This window comes from Lynx rufus, unplaced genomic scaffold, assembly GCF_022079265.1.
Source record: "Lynx rufus isolate CCGP_SWC_20201006 ecotype Redwood Valley unplaced genomic scaffold, mLynRuf1.p SCAF_38, whole genome shotgun sequence".
Classification (NCBI taxonomy): Eukaryota; Metazoa; Chordata; class Mammalia; order Carnivora; family Felidae; genus Lynx; species Lynx rufus.
The window spans coordinates 1546166-1561885 of record NW_025814854.1 but is presented as its reverse complement, the minus strand read 5'-3'; the positions used below and the strand labels follow the sequence as shown (position 1 = coordinate 1561885).

The following is a 15720-nucleotide window of genomic DNA, read 5'->3' as shown; positions in this document are numbered from 1 at the left end:
TTCATTTGGGTCAACTTTCTGGAAGGAAACCCCTCTTACGCCACCTTCTGGTCCCTCGCTCCACCCTCGGGGGCCATCCTCCTGGTCTCCTGTCCATACCTGCAGCAGGTAGTGGGGGAGACCTGCTCTCCTTGGTGGCACAGCTCAGTCGGCAAGCTCGGGAGACCAGAGGATGTGTTTGGGCTGGTCTCAGGATTTCTTTGGCAAGACAGTTTGCTGAAAAGCTCGAAAAGTCTTTGGTTCTAGCCAGTTTCATGAGCTGGTAACTCACCTAAAATTTTTTCCCAGAGGCAGTTCTTAACTCTGCCCCCGCCCCCCAGTTTTTCCTTGATTTCTTTTCTCAGCTGAATGGAGGCATTCTTGAGCACTTCGGGCTTACATAGGAAGGCCACACTCTTAGTCTGCTCCTTGGCCCAGTTGTGTGTTAGTGGCCCTGGTCCCGAAAGGGCTTGCTAGTCTGCTCTTTGGGTTCTGGAACGACTTGGCTCTTACAGCCGTATGAGGCCCCACATTCTAGGACTTTTCTGTTCCCTTTATTTCGTCTGTAAGCCGCTGCCTGTTTTCTAAGCTGTTGTCTCCTGATGCCTCACTACCGGCAGCCGCCAACACCAGCATCCACCGCCGCGTGTTCTGACCGGGGACTGCTTTCCAGGTCACGTGTGCTGGGTCGGTGAATAAACGTTTTGCTGCCGCACGGTGTGAATCTTCCTTTCCGGTTCTGTGGCCTCCTTCCTGCCTCCTGCTAGGCCAGTGACTTCTGTTTTCGGGGTTCATTGAGGGCAGTGCCCCAGCTCATGTGCTACTTTCTGCGCAGGCGTTTGAACAGCTAAGCCTCAAGGTCTCACTGTTTATCAGAATAAAAAGTGATAATCTCTCGCCACCTCGTCTCACGTGCTCCTTTTCCTGTGCATTCTCTTCAGCACTCCTTTCCTTCCTTCCTTCCTTCCTTCGTTCCTTCCTTCCTTCCTTTCTTATTTTTTTAAGTTTATTTATTTTGAGGGAGAGACAGTGAGAACAGGAGAGGGGCAGAGAGAGAGAAGCAGAGAAGGAATCCCAAGCAGGCTCTGTGCTGTCAGCACAGAGCCTAGCATGGGGCTTGAACTCCCAAACCATGATATCATGACCTGACCCGAAATCAGGAGTCCGGTGCTGAACAAACTGATGTGCCCCCGACGCCCCTCCTCAGCACCTCTTTCTGACGTAGTGTGCATTCGACGTTCTCATTCTGCTCGGCTCCTTCACTGGAATATACACTCCACAATGGCAGCTATTTTTGTGGATTTTCTGACCAGGAACGGTGCCTGGCCTGGCACATTTAGGAAACCCAAATATTTGAGTTAATAAATAAGTGATTGCACACGGAAATGAATAAGCCATGGAGCCCAGCCCCCTCAGTAGGATTCAAAAGGTGGCATAGTCTGTCTTTAGGGTTTACCCTCAGATCCTCTTGCTTTGATCATTTTATTGTTTGACTTTGTGTCCTTTGTGTGTCCTCTTAAAGTGTATGACCGTTTCCCTGTTTCTTTCATGGGAAGCCACTGTGCGATGCTGATGTTGGCGGCCCACTCCATCCCCGCCGGCTTCTGCTTGCCCGCCCAGAGCACTCCGTGTGCTCCCCATGTTCCCTGTGCTCCCGGCCCTCTGTCTGCAGGCCTGCTCTCCTGCCGCAGCCTGGCCGTGCCTTTGGAAGGAGGGTTTGGAGACCAGTAGAAATAGCTGATTTCCCAGAAGTTGTCTTGCCGTGGTGACAGTCTCATTTCCTAACCCCACTTTGTCCTGGATAGTGCTATCAAATGAGGCTCTCTCATCACACAAGTGACACTGGGCACCAAAGAGGAAATGTTGGCTTATGTTTGTAGGCCTAGACCTTTTGTTGCTTTTTTAAAGTTGGCCTCTTTGTTCAAGCTGAGTAAAATTGCTGGCCTTTTTTAAAACCTGAGATATAGGGGTGCCAGGGTGGCTCAGTTGCTTAAGCGTCCAACTTCTGCTCAAGTGATGATCTCACAGTTCATGAGTTCCAACCCCACGTGGGCTCTGTGCTGACAGCTCAGAGGCTGGGCCCTGCTTTGGATTCTGTGTCTCCCTCCCTTTCTCTCTCTCTCTCTCTCTCTCTCTCTCTCTCTCAAAAGTAAATACTAAAAAAAATTTTAAAATAAAACACTAAAAATGAGATACAAGTTACATCTAGTAAAATTCACCCTTCAAAAGTATATATATAGTTCAGTGGGTTTTGACAAATTTATCCAGTGTGTAACCACCACTGCAGTTAAGATGTGGAACTTTTCCATTGGCCCAAAAGTTCCGTTGTAACCATTGACCTGATTTTTGTCCCCATGGTTTTGCTTTTTCTAGAGTGTCACATAGCCTCCTTCAACTTGGCATAATGCTTTTGAGAGTCCTCCCTCAGCAGTTTGTTCCTTCCGATTGGTGGATGGATTGTAGAGCTATACCACACTGTTTATCCAGTCACCATTGATGAACGCTTGGGTTGTTTCCCGAATTGGACTGTTGCATAAAGCTGTGTGAAGCTCGTACAGGTCTTTCTGTGGACATTCTTTCTGCACGTGGCTGGAGTGACTTGCTACTGTTCGGTTAAGGACTTTCCTTTCCACTCTGCTCATGAAGGATGTCTGCCCGAAGTCGTCTTGTCTTTAATGTCTTTCGGGGCCTCCTAAGATGAGTTGAGGTGTGCTCCTGCTTCTTCTCTTTTCTGAAAGAGTTTGTGTAGAATTGGTATTCTTTCTTCCCTGAGTGTTGTTGCTTCTTGTTTTATGTTTCTCTCCGACTGTTTGGTGCAACACCATGCCGTGCGTGTAAGAGCCCGTGGGGCTGAGGGGTGCACTGACTCTCGTGCCCTTGGGGCATCGGATCAGTCCGGTCAGCCCTGGAGCTGGCCTGGCTTTGCTCTGGTTGCCCCACACAGTCATTTCTGGAGCAGCGTGGACTGCGCCCTGACGCTTGTGTGGGCCAGGGAGGGGTCTCCCTTCACATTCTGGCTCCCTCATGTGGTGCTGGGCTGCCCTCGCTTCCCCTTCAGCACAAGCCTCCCACCGTGGCATTTTGTCTGTCCATCCTCTCCCCCCCATTCATCCGGAAACCTCAGGCAGCCCTGTGCCTGGGGCATTGGGGGCAGCTCTCCCCCTGATCTGCCGCTGCCCTGTGATTTGAGCCAGACTCTGCCTCTATCTGTAGGGGTCTTGGGTGGGACAAACCCCTGTGCCTCCCCAGGGTGGCTGACCTGTCCCTGTGTCCGTGTGGGTTTTGGGCCTTTCTCCTACAGTGGAGAGCTCGGTTCTCTCCTCTCATGGATAAGGCCTGGGCCCTGGGTAGAGGGCACGGCCGCCCCCACAGCAAAGGCTTCTTCCTCCAAGAGAAGGGGTGGGTCTGGCAAGCCACACTGGCCACATTCGGCCTTTAAGAACTCATTACAAGTCTCATTTTCTTCTAACCCACATTAAAGGCTGCACTCCTTCCTCTGCCGAAGGTGAAATAGTGCATGTGTCCCCTTGTCCTCAGAGGGGCTCAGTGCACGTGCCCAGTTCGTGTGGTCACTTCAGCCCTCTGGTAGCTCGGCGTTCCGAGTTCTCACTGTCATTGTGGGAGCTCTGAGTCACTAAGTGGCAGCGGAACTAAATTGTTCTTTTCTAGGTGAGCGTTCACTGCCACAAGCCATGGTAAAAATTTGCTCTGACACCCTGCCTTACGGTCCACACTGTAGACTTCCACCCTTTCTAGACCTTGTTGTGTCCAGACCCACCAGAAGTCAGAAGTCTTCCCTTTAGACGTCCCCTTCACACTGTCACGTCCTGGTCCCGCTTGGTTTGTGTGTGTGTGTGTGTGTGTGTGTGTGTGTGTGTGTGTGCGCGCGTGTGTGTTTTTAGGGGGCTTTGGGTGCAGGTCCTTCTGACCACACTGTTCTCCTAGAACAGCCAGAGTTCTGTGACTCAGCATCACCATCACTCGCCTGCAGAGCCCCCTGAGCACTTTGCCTGGGACCTGGCTCCACACTGCCCCTCCCTCCACCCGGTAGGGACTTGCTGAAGAAAATGGGGGCCGGGGCGCCTGGGTGGCGCAGTCGGTTAAGCGTCCGACTTCAGCCAGGTCACGATCTTGCGGTCCGTGAGTTCGAGCCCCGCGTCGGGCTCTGGGCTGATGGCTCAGAGCCTGGAGCCTGTTTCCGATTCTGTGTCTCCCTCTCTCTCTGCCCCCTCCCCCGTTCATGCTCTGTCTCTCTCTGTCCCAAAAATAAATAAACATTGAAAAAAAAAAAAAAAAAAAAAAAAAAAAAAAAAAGAAAATGGGGGCCTCGGCTCCCTGCCGCCCCTTGACCCCAGTGCTTCAGGGCTGTGGATGAGCCTCTGGCGTGTTGCTCTGGCTTCGTTGTCTTACCATGAAAAGGGGTGAACCTCTGTCCTTCTCCTGTCTTCCCAAGCCCACCACACCCTCTGCCCTGCTCAGCTCAGCTCACACCTCAGGGCGGGGATGGCTCACCTCCCACCCCCATGGTCATGGAATTCGGGTGCCCGTCCGTTTTCGTCCTCTCCAAGGCTCTGTTGCTTCGGTTGGTCTTCTCTTCTTACACACCACACATCTTTTCTTCTGTCCCAGCTCATGGCCAGGACTGTGCAGATGCTCTAGAATTGTCCGTCTTTCACATAACCCGCCTCTGAGCTCGCCATCCCTCCCAGCTGTCCCCGCCTCTCCGCAGCCATGTGTGTGCACCTCTGGGGAAGTGGTAAACTTCTGGGGCAGGATCTTCAGTGGATAACAGGCTTTCCATTTCTTTTCCAGGTGGTTTTGGTGAATTATATTCTGAGAAGCTGTTGCATTACTGGTATGAAAGTTTGTGGAGGAATACTCTTTCCTTCTTACCATATCTGCACATACAAATTTTTATTCCTTGTTTGTGCTCTGTTTAACAGTCTTGCTAGAACTCTGTCAGTTTTGTCTTTTCAAAGAACTTTTTAGGTGAAAAAAAAAACCTCTCCCCTTTCTGTTTGATTAATTGCTGCTGCTGTGTGCGGTGTAGACGTGATCAGCCAGTGTCGTGGCATAGCCAAAAGCAGTGCTGGTCGGCCCCTCTGACTTGTCTCCTCCTCGTCCTCGGTCTTCAGGCTCCCACCGCTCGCAGATTCGTGTCTGTTCCTCCAGAGATGTTCTGTTCCGTGTATCAGAAGGTGGTGATGGCAGACACCATGGCGTCCCGCACTGGAGACATGTGTCAGGAAGTGGAGACACGGGCTTCTCTCGCTTTCTTGTCCTTGGTAGAGGAGTACGGAGGCCATGGCAAGGTGGGGTGCTGTCTGTTTCTAAGCCTCTTCTGAGGGCTGTTGACATGTGTCTGGAACTTGGGTGCCAGCTGCTTCGGGGAGCTGCCATCCTCCCTGATCTCACCTGGGGGGCCTTGTGGGAACCTGAGCCTGCTTGGCCAGCCTGCTTGGGGGCAGGCGGGAGACGGCCCTGTCCCGCTTTCTGGCTTCCAGGGGAGGAGCCGCTGGGCCATCACTTAGCTCCTGCTGCTTGTGACCACAAATCTGGTTTTTTCTTCTTTCTCTGTGGTTGCTTTTGGCCTTCCTGAGCTCACCTGTCGTTTTTTCTTATTCTGCTCTGATAAGTGCTGGAAACCTCTCATCACTGTACCGGATTCTGAAATGTTAGTTGTATTGACTCAATTTTAAGTATTACCCAGTTTTCATTATTTCTCTTTTAAACCGTGAATTGTTTAGAAGTATTTGTAAATACGTGAACATAGTCTTTTGGATGATTTTTAATCATTGACTTTTAATGTAATGTCATTGGATATCCTGTCTCCGTTGTCATGATTCCTTTCCAGTCAGTTACACTAATGCATTGTTAAGTTTTCCTGAATGTCCCGTGTGTCCTTGGAACTGTGTTCTCATGGTTTGGAGGGCTCTGTGTTCACCCCTTAGATCAACCCCTTGTTAATTGTGCTCTTCATTCCTTCTGTGCTTTTGCTTTTCCTCATATTGTGTGCTTATTAATCTGTGGGATTCTGAGTAAGGCTGGTTAAACTCCTACCGTGCATGTGTATTTGTCCTCTTTTCCTTAGAAGTAGTTTCATTTTTGCTCTGCATTTTAAAGCTGCACAGGTGAATACATGTTAAAATGACTAAATCTTGGTGTGTTGTTCCCTTACTGCACAGAAGCTGTGTGGCTTCTCCCGAAGGCCTGTTTCGTTTGCTGTTCGCAGAGCTGTGTGAGCTCCCTCCTCCTCTTCCTCTCCTTTCCTGTGCTCCTGGTGGTGGTGTGTGTGAGGTGGTCTTGTGTAGTCAGCATAAAGGTAGATTTAATTTGGTCTCAGTGTTGAGATGACTCGGTCACTTCTGTGGTTGCTGACCTGTTTGGGTTTGTTTCTACCACCACGCAGGTCACAACTCAAGCATCACCCTTAGCTCACCTCTTGTGCCACACGCGGTCCTCCCCATGTCCATGGGGTTTGCACCCTCCCCTCCTGCTCTTCTGTATTCGTTAGTCCTGGTGCCCGTGTGCCTCTGCACCTGCACACTGCTGTCAGCTTTCCTGGTGTTTTGAACTGTATTTTTTTTATATATTTAAAAACTTTTTTTTAATGTTTATTTTTGAGAGACAGAGACCTTGCACGAGTGGGGGAGGGGCGGAGAGAGAGACAGGGAGACACAGAATCTGAAGCAGGCTCCAGCCTCTGAGCTGTCAGCACAGAGCCCGACACGGGGCTTGAGCTCATGAGCCGAGCCGTGAGATCATGACCTGAGCCGAAGTCGGACGCTCAGCCGACTGAGCCACCCAGGTGCTGCAATTAATAGCATATTTTTAAATGAAAACTATTTTCCAAAACAAAAATAATTTCATGAGTAGAGTAGCATTGTTTTGTTTGGGTAATGTAAGATAGCTAGATTCTCATACCTGTTTCTGTGTTCGATCTGTTGTTATAGGTTATTTTGATTGAAGTGTATGAAGAAAGTAGTTCCATAGCTTTTTTAGGTGATTGTGGATATTCCTTTTTGATATTGCTCCAAACCGTGACAAGTAATAGTTTCTTAATGGTTAGTTGCAACGTAAAATCTGAAACAGTAATTCAGTTTGTTGCTATTACCACTACTCTCAACAGAAAAGTCTTTAAAGTGGAGGAGCTTTGGGGCCCGCAATGATGGATGCAGATTTTCCAGACTTCTGATTTTTGCGTGAAAGCTCAGATTTTGATCGGCCACAAATAGCATCAGCTGTTTTCCTTGAAGCGACAGACCCATTTCATCCATTTTTGAGAAGACCACCACTGTCTGAGTCTGAATAGCCGTAGTTTGGTGTGTCAGGCATTCTTGATGCTTCATGGGGGAAGTGGCTCATTCAGCTCATAGCGCACAGTTCTTTTCTTGGGAACGTTGCTAGAATGCTTTATGCCTACTGCGTGTTTCATCACATAGGATATTGCAAAGACATGTGCTTGAGGGTTGAGATTGAATACGATTAATCATTTTAATGCATCAAGAGCATTCTTTAGTGGAACTGGCCTTTTTAAAAAATTAAGTTATTTTATTTTTTATTGTTAAAAACATTTTTGTAATGTTTATTTACGAGAGAGAGAGAGAGAGAGAGAGAGTGTGAGAGAGAGAGTGTGTGTGTGTGTGTGAGCGAGCAGGGGAGGGGCAGAGAGGGAGACACAGAATCCAAAGCGGGCTCCAGGCTCCGAGCTGTCAGCACCAGAGCCCGACGTGGGGCTCGAACCCATGGACCGTGAGATCATGACCTGAGCCCAAGTTGGATGCTTAACTGACTGAGCCATCCAGGCGCCCCTATTAAAAGAACTTTTTTTTTTAATGTTTATTTATTTTGACAAAGAGAAAGCATGAGCAGGGGAAGGGCAGAGAGAGAGGGAGACACAGAATCCAAAGCAGGCTCCAGGCTCTGAGCTGTCAGCACAGAGCCCAATGTGGGGGGCTTGAACCCTTGAACCGTGAGATCATGATCTGAGCCGAAGTCGGACACTGAACCAACTGAGGCACTCAGGTGCCCCAGTTTATTTATTTTTATTATGATCATTTATTTTGAGAGAGAGCGAGCGTGCATACACGCACACAAGTCGGGGAGGGGCAGAGAGGAGAGACAGAATCCCAAGCAGACTCCACACTATTAGCACAGAGCCCAGTGCAGGGCTTGAACTCACAAACTGTGAGATCATGACCTGAGCTGAGGTCAAGAGTCAGACGCTTAACTGTGTCACCGGGCACCCCAGTGGAACTGGCCTTTTTAAAACTAAGTGCGTGGAAGTGAAGGACAGTGACTCCTAGTACACTTTGTTGTGCGACTTTCATTCTTGCCAAGGTACTGACAGTTATGACCGCCAGTGCAAATGTCGACACAGGGAAAAGGCAAATGACACCCAGATATTTATGTGAAAATAGCTTTCACTAGTGGACTTGCTGAAAAGGTGCTCAGGACTGCCAGGGGTCCATGGACCACGTTCAAAGAACCACTGTTCCACCGGAGTACAGTGGTCCCCCTATCTGTGGTTCCCCTTTCCATGGTCTCAGTTCCCACAATTGGCCAGTCTAGAAGCAGGTGATCCTCCTCCCGACGTGTGGTCAGGAGGTCAGTGGTAGCCTGATGCTAGGTCACAGCGCCCACGTCACTCACCTTACTTCATGTCCACACGTGGGCACTTCATCATCTCACATCATTGCAAGAAGAAGGGTGAGTGCAGGACAGTAAGACATTTTGAGAGAGAAACAGCACATTCGCCCAACTTTTATTACAGTGTGTTGTTACAGTTGCTCTAGTTTATTATCAGTTTTTGTTGTTAATATCTTGGCTGTGCTTCATTCATAAATTAAACTTTATCATAGGTGTGAAAGTGTAGGAAAAAACACCGCATAGATAGGGTATAGAATATTCAGGAATTTAGGCATCCACTGGGGATCGTGTAACATATTCCTTGCTGATAAGGGAATGACCGTATTTGTCTTTTTCTTATAGATACATGGGATTCTTTATGCGTGTTGAATATGAGCCCTTTGTTGGCTTTATGCATCACAGGTACCAGGTGCCTCTTTTGCTTCCCTTTTTCACTGTTTAGAGTGTCTTTAAAAAAATTTTTTTTTTAATACTTATTTATTCTTGACAGAGACAGAGCACGAGCAGGGTGGAGGCAGAGAGATAGAGAGAGACACAGAATTCGAAGCAGGCTCCAGGCTCTGAGCTGTCAGCACAGAGCCTGATGTGGGCCTCGAGCCCATGAACTGTGAGATCATGACCTGAGCCGAAGTCAGAGGCTTAACTGACTGAGCCACCCACGTGCCTCGATAGTGTCTTTTTAAATTTTTTTTTAAAGTTAATTTATTTTTGACAGAGAAAGAGAGTGAGCTTGAGCTAGGGAGGGGCCGAGAAAGAGGGAGACAGAATCCGAAGCAGGCTCCAGGCTCTGAGCTATCAGCACGGAGCCTGATGCGGGGCTTGAACTCATGAATGGTGAGATCATGACCTGGGCTGAAGTTGGACGCTTAACTGACTGAGCCACCCAGGTGCCCCTATAGTGTCTTTTGATGAGCATTTTTAATCTAGTCAGATTCTCAAATTTTTCCTTAGTAGTTACTGCTTTGTTTAGTCCTGTTTAGTAATGGTTTTTCCTATCACGAGATCATAAACCTATTTTTAGTATGTATTTTCTATTAGTACTGTCCAAAGAAATGTGTGAATGACAGTGCAAGCCACCATGTGAGTAATTTTAATATTTTAGTAGCCACATGTCACATTTTTTTTCTCAGTGGATCCAAACTTTCATTTCATCCTTTACTCAATATAAAAAATATAAATGAGATATTTTCAATTTGTTGCCTCCTGAATACTCATAATCCTTTGTGTATCTTACATGTACAGCCCACATCACTTAGGATGCTCACATTTCATAGGCTCAGTGGGCACGTATGACTAGGGGCTGCTGTAGTGAACAGCACAGTCTTGTGCTTTTATTGTTTCGCCTTTCATGTTTAGACCTGCAACCCTCCTGGAATTGAAATTAAATTTTTATATGGTGTGAGGTAAAGGTCGAGTTAGGTTTACTTCTGTGTGGAAATTCAGTTTCCTAGCAGCATTTATTGAAACAACTGTTGCCCCCTCCTGCTCCCTGCCCCCACTTTGTTGTAACTGAAGCGTCCATGTATGTGTGGGTGTATTTCTGGGCTCTGTGTTGTTCCATTGCTTTGTTTGTCCTTGTGCCAATAGCATGTTGTCTTAATTACTGTAGTTTTGTAATAAATCTCATTTTCAGAAAGTCCTCTTACCTTGTGTTCTTCAAAAATGTCTTATTCTCTGTTATTTGCATTTCTGTATAATTGAAAATTATCTTGTCAACTTCCACACACACAAAAAAAACCCTCTTAGGATTTTACTGGGATTGCACTGTGTTTATAAATCAGTAGTAGGAAAATTAACTTCTTTCTAATATTCTCAATAATCTAATAATCCCATTGAGTATGGAATTTTTTCCCATTTATAAGTGTTTTATATTTTTCTGTGTTATACCGTTGTTCCTTTAAAAAAAAAAAAAGGTTTACCCCTAGGTATTTGACTTTTGCTTATTCTATTCTATTTTAGTGTTTTTAAGTTTTTATTTATTTATTTTTGAGAGAGAGCACGTGCACGCAAGTGGGAGAGGGGCAGAGAGAGAGAGAGAGAGGGACAGAGGATCTGAAGTGAGTTGAGAGAGCAGAGAGCCCTATGCAGGGCTGGAACCCATGAACCGTGAGATCATGACCTGAGTCGAAGGCAGACACTTAAGTGATTGAGCCACCAAGGCGCCCCTGCTTGTTCTGTTTTAAATGAGGCCTTCTACATTCTTCCTCATCTAACTTTGTCAGTAGAGATGTAATTGACTTTTTAAGTTGCTAATTGAATGGAGATTGCAAGACCCCTATTTTATGACTCAGGTCTTTGATCTTACTTTTTTCAACTGGAATCCCAATGTTTTGTTGTTGTTGTTCCTAAGAGTTGCAATTTCAACTTACAGTCTGTTTGTCTCAGATGTTTTCTGTATTGCTGGGTAGTCCTGCAACACTCATTAAAAGACTCCACACAGATGCCTTTTACTCACCTTCTCAACCTTGGTTACTGGCACAACACCCAAGATCGTGGGCCGAGTGAGAAGTGGAATATTAAGGAGACACTTCTAGAGAACACCTGATATTTGAGACAGAGATGTAAAGTAGACATCAGAGAAAAAGAAAAACAAGCAAGTGTGATAACCAGAACTCAGTGAAGACAGTCGTTTTAATGTTTGTTTGTTTGTTTTATTTATTTATTTATTTATTTATTTATTTATTTATTTATTTATTTATTTTGAGAGACAGAGCACAGTGTGCATGAGCAGGGGAGAGGCAGAGAATCCCAAGCAGGCTCTATACTGTCAGCACAGGGCTCGATCTCAGGAAGTGGAACTTCAGGAACCACGAGATCATGACCTGAGCTAAAATAAAAAGTTGATGCTTCATCAGCTGAGCCACCCAGGCGCCCAGTGAAGGTAGTCATTTGAAGGATGATGTGTGTGGTCAGTGGTGGTTGGGCCTGAGATTTGATTTTTTGCCCTACTTGAAGGTGATAAGCTACTTTTTTACTCTTTTATGGCTGTTAGAGGGGACACGAGACTCCTGGGTCAGAGACTGCAGACTTTATTGCTCACAGTGCAGCAGCCATCACGAGCATGTCCACCCCCCTTGTTCTCTTCCCTTCCCCAAATCCCATGTCTGTGGAGTGGAGAGGCCTACGTACGTGCTGTGGGTACGGTGAGTTTATGTTGGTCAGGGTGAAGGAGCACTGAGTTTGGGGATCTGTCATTTTTTAAAAAAATTTTTTTAAATGTTTTTATTTATTTTTGAGACAGAGAAAGACAGAGCATGAGCAGAGAAGGGGCAGAGAGAGAGGGAGACACAGCATCCAAAGCAGGCTCCAGGCTCTGAGCTGTCAGCACAGAGCCCGGCGCGGGGCTCGAACTCACACACTGTGAGATCATGACCTGAGCTGAAGTCGGATGCTCAACCGACTGAGCCACCCAGGCGCCCCCGGATCTGTCATTTTTATAGTGGGCAGTAAGCACTCCTGCACTTTGTCTCAAGGTTCTCTGCTTCATAAATGCTGAGAAATGGCCCAGCGGGGAGGGACAGGAGAGAATAGGCAGAGGTTTACAGCCCTGGTAGATCCATCAAGACCAGGAGAGACCCACGGAGGAGTGTCTGCAACTGTCCTCCTAACAGACATTTTAAAAAGTTAACCAAGACAAGATCTCAAGTGTTGAATGTGACAACAAAGAGATTGTATCTGACCTTTGCTAGATTCATGTCAGTGGAAGTGTGGGAGTAGAAGCCAGACTGAGCTGTGTGAAGAATAAAAGTATTGGTGAGGAAGCTGCGAAAGTCAACTTAAGGTGCTGATTTTGAAGATGCTTGACTGTGAAGGCAGGGAGAGCAGATCCAGAGAGAAAGGGGAGCTGGAGGAGGGGCTGAGAGCATTTAAATCTGGAAGGAAAGAGCTGGTAGTCAGGGAGAGGCATCCCCCCCCCCATTAAATTTCATTTTTTGTTATAATAGTTGAGACAGCTATGTATGAATATGTGTATAATAAGCATGTTATGAAGGGTAGTAAAATGAGCACCAGCCAGCATTAAACCAGGCCGTTCCAGATACTCAGGCACCTTTCTGGGTTTTGCCTTCCTCATCTTCCCTCCTCCCCTTCTGAGGTAGCCACCATCCTTGAATTTTATATTTATCATTCCTTATTTAAAAATTCCTGTAACAATTATATTGCCTATATGTGTATCTCTAATAATTTAATTTTGCTTATTTCTGATCTTTATGAAAATGGTGTATGTTTATGTTGCCTCTGTGTCTTTGTTTATAAGATTCCTCATGCTGTCTGGGTAGCTGCACTTATTCACAGATGTAATTCATCTGTGATTCACATACAATTCAATGTTACTGTATATAATTTATTCATCAGTAATTTTGTTGAAAGATACACAGTTTTGCTTTTTTTTTTTTTTTTTTACAATTATCAGTGATTGTTAAAAATGCTGTCAGGGCATTTGTATACCTGTCTCCAGTTACTCATTTGTAAGGGTTTTGTTAAGAGTGTGTGTTGATTAGGATTTTCCAGAGAAAGAGAACCGACAGGAAAGAGAGGGATTGAGAGAGGGGGAGAGAGAGAGAGATAGGGAAAGAGAAAAGGGAGGAGGAAGAGAGGGTAAGGAAGGAAGGAGAGAGAAGGAGATTTATTATAGGGATTGGCTCATGTGGTTATGGGGGCCAAGAAGTCCCACAGTCTGTTACCTGCAGGCTGGAGACCCAGGAAAGCTGCTGGTGTCATTCAGTCTGAGTCCAAAGGCCTGAAAACCAGGGGACAGTGGTGTGAGTCTTGGTCTGAGTTGGAAAGCCAGAGAACCAGGACTGCTGACATCCGAAGGCAGGAGGCGGGGGTGTCTCAGCTGAAGCGGGGAGTCAGTTGGCCCTTCCCCTTTTGTCCTGTGACCCTCAGTAGAACAGATGATACCCACCCTCACTGGTGAGGGGATCGTTTTTATTCAGTCTACCAATTCAAATGCTCATCTCTTCCAGAGACACCCTCACAAACACACCCGAAAATAATGTTTTACTAGCTGTCTGTTACCTCTTAGCCCAGTTGAGTTGACATGTAAAATTACTTATCGTGGTGTTTGTTTATGCAGTAGCATTGCTGGGTTGTAGGTAATTCAAATGTTTATTACATTTATAAGATAATAGCAGTTTCCCAAGTGATCATTCCAGTTTCTATCCCTGCCAGTAGTGTTTTGAGTTCCAGTTACCATATTCTTGCCCACACTTAGCATTGGGTAGGCAGACTTTGAAATTGTTTGGGGGTGGGAAAGAGTAAGGCAGAGAAGTGGTGGTACCCCTGAGGTCCCACTAGGATGGGAGACCTGGGATCTCTTTCTAGAAGACTCATCTTTCTGTTGAGATGGGATTCTCAGGCAAGGCTGCATAGGGGTGCAAGTAAGGTGGGGTGGGGAACGTGGAAGTTGAGAAAATTACTGTCAGAAATCTTTTTTATAACATTTTTTTTGAGAGGGAGACTGGATTTCATAGGATGGGAAGAAACTGGGGAGTGGGTAAGGTTTTTACGTGGTCTCCTTGAGAAATGAGAACAGTGAGCTGTCAGGGTGTCCAGGTTGTGGCCTGAGTCCCTGTTGAAGGCGCAGACATTGCCCCCCTCAGCAGCACCCCCTGTGTTGGACAAGGAGAACAGGGTGGCAGGGCTGCTTGGGAAGGGTCAGGGTGGCTGCATAGGCTCAGCAGAAGCTGGGCCTCCGGGGTGTCCACTTGGCTCAACACTCCCCCCCGCCCCAAGGTGCACTGTTCCTTCCACTGGACACGTGCAGGCATCCACCCCAGCCACAGCCACTTTGTCCTGGCTCCTGTCTCCCTGCCCGCCCCCGCCCCCCCCCCCCAAAGTCAGGGTGTCTGCACAAGCTCAGCACAGAATAATAGACCCTAGGGATAGTTTTTGAATGAAAGGAGCAAGCTTACCTTTAATTTATATCCAAAGGTAATGTTTTAGGACCTCAGAACATTTACAAATACTCTTCCTGCACAGTAGAGTTCACAATATTTTGTTTGTATTCTGATAATGGGGGAGGGCATGTTCAGATCTTTGGAGGGCCCGCTGTGTATGGGAGGGCCTTGTTCCTGACTTCTGTGGCCTGCTGGGCCTGGGTGCACTGCTTGTCAAGGCTACTGAGGAAGGAACAGAGGTTATCTTAATGCTTAACATTCTTCACTGAGGCCAAGCAGAGACCCACGAACGTATGGCCTGCTCTGTGCAGGAGAAATTCAGACAGGCAGAGAGATGGGGTGGTCAAGGTGTTTTGTAAAAAGAGACCTGTGAGGATATAGGCCTAACTCAAAACAGTCTGCTCCTTAGTAGTCAGAACCAGGCCTGTGTTGAATTTAGCAATTTGGTTTCAGTTAATCATTCATCTGTCTCTTTATTTTTATATTTTTAAAAATTTTTTTATTAAAATTTTTTTTACTGTTTATTTTTGAGAGAGAGAGCGAGCGTGCGCGCGTGCATGAGTGGGGTAGGGGTAGAGAGCGAGGGAGACAGAGAATCTGAAGCAGGTTCCAGGCTCTGAACTGTCAGCACAGAGCCTGATGCGGTGCTCAAACCCACAAACCATGAGATCATGATTTGAGCTGAAGTTGGACACTCAGTGGACTGAGCCACCCAGGTGCCCCCAAAATTGTTTTCTTTGAAGAGGTCTGTGTCACGCTCAGGCATCCTGCCCCAAGGAAGACTACTTGGCAGATGAATACTGGTTTTTTTGTTTACAAGTTTATTTTATTTTATTTTCATTTATTGGGAGAGAGTGCATGAGCGAGCAGGGGAGGGGGAGAGAGAGAGAGAGAGGGAGGGAGGGAGGGAGGAAGAGAATATCTCAAGCAGGCTCTACACTGTCAGCATGGGAGCCTTGATACATGCCTTGAACCTGTGAACTGTGAGATTATGATGTGAACCGAAATCAAGAGCTGGATACTCAACTGACTGAGTCACCCAGGTACCCCGAAGGTTGATTATTTTAAAGCCTTCCTATTGATTCTGGACATTAGCAATTGTGTCTGTGTTCTCAAATATGTCATTAAAACGTAAGTCTTGCATTTTATACTAAGGAGCCTGATTCTCCAGCAGTTATGTGCCTGCGGGTCT

The 15720-nt window shown here is 46.8% G+C and overlaps 1 protein-coding gene across 5 annotated transcripts in view; it reads left to right on the top strand.

Annotated features, from left to right (window-relative positions):
- Positions 1–15720, top strand: part of FAM193A (family with sequence similarity 193 member A) — a 163921-nt gene that overhangs the window by 72218 nt on the left and 75983 nt on the right. The window lies entirely within an intron of this gene.